The sequence below is a fragment of the Uloborus diversus genome, chromosome 3 (genome assembly GCF_026930045.1).
Source record: "Uloborus diversus isolate 005 chromosome 3, Udiv.v.3.1, whole genome shotgun sequence".
Classification (NCBI taxonomy): domain Eukaryota; kingdom Metazoa; phylum Arthropoda; class Arachnida; order Araneae; family Uloboridae; genus Uloborus; species Uloborus diversus.
The window spans coordinates 215,169,032-215,175,031 of NC_072733.1; positions in this window are offsets into that span (position 1 = coordinate 215,169,032).

Sequence of the window (6,000 nt, forward strand, 5' to 3'; positions counted from 1 at the left end):
GATTTTTAAGTAAATAAAGAAAGGAAAATCCTTTAGGTTGTGATTTCTATTTTTTTGAAAAATTAATGAGATTTGTGTTTGTTCACAGTATTCCAATTTTAGAGAAACCACTTTTTTTCTCAAGTTTGTTTTAACTATAAACTCTAATCCCGAATTAAATCATCAATGACATCAATCACCTGTGAACCGAATTTACTACGATATCATCAATTTTCTTCAAAGTTTGCTGTGTTGAAAACTTCACCTTTAGGTTATCACAAATAATGTTATGAACTTCATCATCTTAACACGAAATAGCACCAAAAAGGCACAGACAAAAAGAAATGTTTACAGCAGGGATTTTCAACCTTTTAGACTATGCGTCCCTCTTTGAAGACTCACGGGAGCCTACTACCGCCTCCCCCCCCCCCCCCCCCGTCAATACGAGGGCACAGCCAAAATTTTAAACTGAAGGTAGTTGGGATAGCTTGAAGCAGGTTATTTTAAATGAAAATATTGATAATTTCGTAAACAAATTCAACATTACTACGCATAATTTTGTTTTGAGCATAGTCTTATTAGAACATAGGAAATTAAATAATTGAATGCAAATAAATTGGTAGTAATCTAGGACCTAGATGAGATTGATTATCAACCTCTAACAGTACTAAAATTTACAAAGCTGAAGGGAAGTAAGAGTTGTTTTTGTAGCCATTGAAAATCATTTAGCCATGCTGGTAAAGAATTTTAAAAAGTATTTTCTTGCTGACGACAAACTGCACTGTTAAAAATGGGTATTCAAAAATAATGAAAATTTACTCATTTTTGAATACTTTCATTACTCAATATAGCTCCGAATCAATAAGGTTCAATTTTGAGAAACACATGTACTCATTTCATGACTCGTATTTCTCGTATGTTTGTATTTGATGCCACATTTACTCATTTTTGAATCAAATGTATTCAAAAAAAAATGAATACATTCAGAGTTTCATTTTTGAATACATTTTTTTTAACAGTGTGATAACAAGTTACGAGTAGGTTAGACATCCATTTCATAAGATTCCTGAAAGACTTTCCATTGAAAAGGAAGAAAAATTCACAGACTTTACGACAAGAGGAGAAACCAAAAGATAATTTAATAATAAATCACTATTTGAATTTTGGTTTGGAAAAGAGGATTCTTTTTGAGCACTAAAAACAAGGGCATTTCGCTTTCTATTACCATTTTCCACATCCTACCTTTTTGAAACTGGATTTTCTGCTGTGGCTTCTTTGGAGACAAAATATAGATCTCGGCTAAATATAGAAACAGAACTGAGAGTGGCTATTTCTAATATTGAGCCCTCCTTCGAAAAACTTTGTTCTTCAAGACAGGCCCAAGGAAGTCGCTAATAATTACGAAATTTCTGTTTAATTTGATTTGTTTTTATTCAGTAAATTTTGATTCAGGAGTTGTTTACTTTAGTAAGATAACTATTAAATATGTAGAAATGCATTTTCTTTTTGATTTGTATGTCTACTTTTCCTTTCAGTCAGTTAACCTATTCGTTTAAAAAATATTTTCTCTTGGATAATTTGCTCCTCCCCCTCGAGTGTGCGCGCCCCCCTAGGGGGTCATGCCCCACAGGTTGAGAATCACTGGTTTACAGCCATAAATAAAGACATTTTAAAACACAAAATTTAAATGTTTACCATAAAGTTAATAACCAAACCGTTTCCCTTCAACGGAATAATTTGCCATCAAACATTCTTCCCAGTCATCACTGAGAGCATCGCAATACTCTATATATCTGCTCCAATCCCCTCGCTTCACCACAAAAATCTAAACATAGGAAACACCTGTCCGCTTTCTTAACAATACGCTAAAGATTCAAATAATAATAATAAATTAATAAACGGAACGAAAGAGTAGACGCCAGTCTATTTCGAAGCTTAGACTGGCGACTATCCTATAGTTCAGAGGGGTTTGAGTGGCTGCTCTTAAGGGTTGACTTAACATTGTGCGTATAGGCCAAAAATTTCGTGCCGTGCTAAATTGACCACTTACGGGGGTGACCGCTAAACAAAGGTAACTGCATCAAGATGTTTTATTGTATAATCAACAGAAAGTCTTAACGCAGTAATTCTATTTGAAAGAATTTATTTCACTTCTAAATCACAATATTTAAATGTTACGTTTCATTAACAATTAGTGCAATACTACTGCAATTAACACTACTTAACATAGCATTAAATTCAAATATTATACTAATGGCATTTAAAATTCCTTTTCCCGTGTGAAAATCAATCCAAGTCTTCTGAAACTCAACATCTAACATTCAAGCTACATGAAAAACTCTGAATAAAACAGAAACAGACTCTGCTTTTGCTACATCTTTTAGCAAACGTAAATGCTCTGAATGTTTAAAAAATACATTTCTTACCGAAAGGAGTTGAACATCTTTTTGCATTCCTGACTCATGGCCAAACGGTAACACATTCGGCTCGGAAAATAAAAAGAAGGGGGTTACTTATGATTTCATTCGCGACTACATTTTTCAAGAGACATAGTTTAAATAACACTAGGAATAAATATAAGATGTCAAGTTTCTTTCGAAGCTTCTCCTTACGGACAAAAATAGTTAATGCAAACAAATGTGACCTATAAATTATAAGTTTGCTCATTTGCTCTAAATTATTCGATTAATTTCGTTCATTCAGTCAGAAGAGGTTGATCTCCCAGATGCTTCACGCAATGATTTGCCTTGTGGATATAATGGAACACAACACAAACGTTTTTGAAATTTAAGGAATACATGTTGCTGTTTTTTTCTACTTTTAATGTGGTATTGAGTATTAAATATATTTCAGAATATTTTATCACAAAATAAAGCTACTCTATATTTGATGAGGTAAAGTAATAATTATAATAATAAAGTATTTTATGCTTTTGGGGAATTTTCTGGCTGATTTATTATGTTTTCAGATAATTCAATGGTGGTAAGCATGTTTTACTTTGTTTTCTACTTGTATTTTTTTTATTTATAATGCTTTCAAATAACTCGATGGCGTCAAAAAAAATTTTTTTTTTTTTTTTGAGTCGTCGAAATGGTTCAATATTTATTTCCCAACGTTCAACTAAGTTGTACCGTCAATGCTGCAATATGGTATTGAATATCATTCTGTTTCTCGTATTTCCCTGAAATGACAGCACCGAGATTTAATGTTGCGTAAAAATTTAAAAACTATCCAAGATCGTCTGATTTAACACGCTAGCATCCAATAATTGAAAGTGGAATATCAGTTATTGCTATCTCACGTCAGCTCCGTTATCAAACCGAGCTGACACAAACATTGAAAGTAAGTAAAACCGATTCAATTTCTCTTGTTGACACTCCGGGGTAATGACCCCGTTTTCTCTCGCCATCTCAGCTTCCGAGGATCATGGGAAGCTCGAGAGCAACGCGCCAGCATTTTTCGCAAGAGAGTCGACTAGATACAAGGTTAAGAGAGCTTACCGGATTTGAGCTTGCGAGGTCTGTCAGATCGAGGTTCAAGACCGACATCTGGAAAGAGGTTGAAGGCTGACTTTGTGCTTAACACGGGGTGCAGGGAACTGAATTTCGAACGCACAAGTGGGCCCCTTTCATGACTGAGGTGTGTTGAGAGCGGGGGTGGCCCTGAGCATGCGTGGTCGCGTTGCCATTACGGGAGTTGGGGGAATCATTGTCGCTGGTTTTTGTTCGGTATCTACAAATCATTGATTCTTTCGTCGAGCATTTTTCATCACGTTCATTCTCGCACACTTGACAAACATACAGAACAACGCATTCTTATGGGAATGACATTTCCCAAGTAGTGTGAATGAAGGTTACCAATTTCCATTCAGGAATTCCATTCCTCCGCTGGAAACTTTTCCAGGAAAAAAAAAACTATTGCAATCTCCAAAGTATTCCTCAACATTGAAAGTTCATTCTTCAAAACTCATTAATCAAAATACCGTATTACCCTGCATCAGCCGGCATGCCGGAAATAAGTGAAGTTGAACAGCATGCCGGGAAATTTGAATTTTCTTACCGGATATTTCCGGCTTCGTTTTGTCAAAAAAAAAAAAAGACTGAAAGCATTTTGTCGCTTCAGAGCTACAGTAAGATATCTTAGTGTTATTTCTGGGATTAGATATTTTACTGTTGCTCGGAGGCGACGATTTGTTTCTTTAGTCAAAAATACAAACATTTAAATTCAAACAAGAAGGTTTTACCAAGGAAGTTAGAGACTTTTATTAAAAAGATTTCATTCTTAAATATTTCGTGTTTAACTTTTTGTTGTAATAAAATTATTTAACTTTTAAAAAATGACTTTTTTCAAGCAATTTAATTTAGATTTTAAAATGAAATATATGCTACAAAAATTATTTTTTTCTAAAACTTTTATCGAGGTTGAGGATCCTTGAACAAACACAATTTGTTATGTTACGTTATCACACTTTTTTCGGTAATTTCCATACATAGATACAAACATTCCACAATACCACTAACTGCACTGTAAATTTTTCGGAAATACATTTTCCATGTTTTGACCACATTTTCAAAATTTCACTCGGTCCACTTAAACTTTCTTCCACTGGGTGTACCCTACACAAATCTTTCAATTCTATAACTTTCTCGACATTTTGCCTTAAGAGACTTTTGCTATCTTCGTTAAAAACTGACAGGAAAGAAGAGATAACTACTCTATTTTATCGGGGGTGTAAATTTTACAGTACCGGTGATTTTGGTTCAGTGAAAAGACTGCTCTTTTTTGAAGACTACGATAATGTGTGTTAAATAATTCATTTATGTTTATTGGCCAGAATGAGGGGCGTATCAAGCGTTTTCAAAATCTCCGCAGAACCTTTGGTTTTAAGTCATATTACGTACCTTAGTATAGTATGTTACATATATTTAAAGACTGCTATGATTCCCCCCCCCCCTTAAACAGAAGGTAAATTCTGACTGCTTTAGAGACAGCAATATGCATTAATTTTTGTTTCTTTCGAATCAACACTTAGGGTTTGCTTACTATGCATTATATTGTGAAAATAATGAAAAATTTGTCCGAACTATTTTTTACGTATACTGCATATTAGGTTTTATATTATGAAATAATGCTTAATAAACTAAACAAGAATTTGTTTATTACAGATGCAAATTATATTACCAAGCACACAAGTTCCATGCATCTTCACTTTTTCTTGAAATGCGAAATTCATCATAACCTCCTTGAAAGAAGTACAGTAAACTCCTGATTATCGGCGGTCGGATTATCCGCGGCTTGGATTATCCGCGGGTCATTTCACTTTTTTTTTTTTTTTTTGAAACTTGTGATTGTGTTGTTGTTCGCTTTTTGGTTTTATATAGATTTTTTTATATTCTCTATGTTAGTAGATGCAATGTAGCAATGTTTTTAGTTACAATTTGAATTGAATGTGTGAGTGTCATTAATATTTTTTATCTATAGCATACACTAAGTATCGTTTTTTACCTATTATTTGGATTATCCGCGGTTACCGTGCCACCCTATTCCGCGGATAATCGGGAGTTTACGTAATACTAACGTATTTGAAGCTTTGTATTGGCAAACTATTCATCGGTTTGTTCATCACTATTTTTCTAAAGTAAAAATGATTTCAATCGGTAAAGAGAGGACGATTGTTTCAGCAAAATTTGAAGGAACATATTTAAAAATAAAAAGCACGTAACACATACTTTAATATTAAAAATAATTTAAGTCGTAGGTGACTCGTATGAGGTGGATTGGAAGAAAGGAGTCTATCATGTGACCATCTATCCCGGTTTTTGAGGCCATGTTTTAATTTTTTAAAAGAAGGTCATTTACATCAATCAATAATGACGCAAAAATTAAATTTAAAAACATCAACTTTAGGGACTTCTCCGCACTCCCTCTGGATCCCCTCCCCCCCCCCCTCCCGTCACTTTTTGGGGGCACTAGCCACCTGTGTTTTGAGTCAAATGTACAGTTCCTTCATTTCATTTTTTA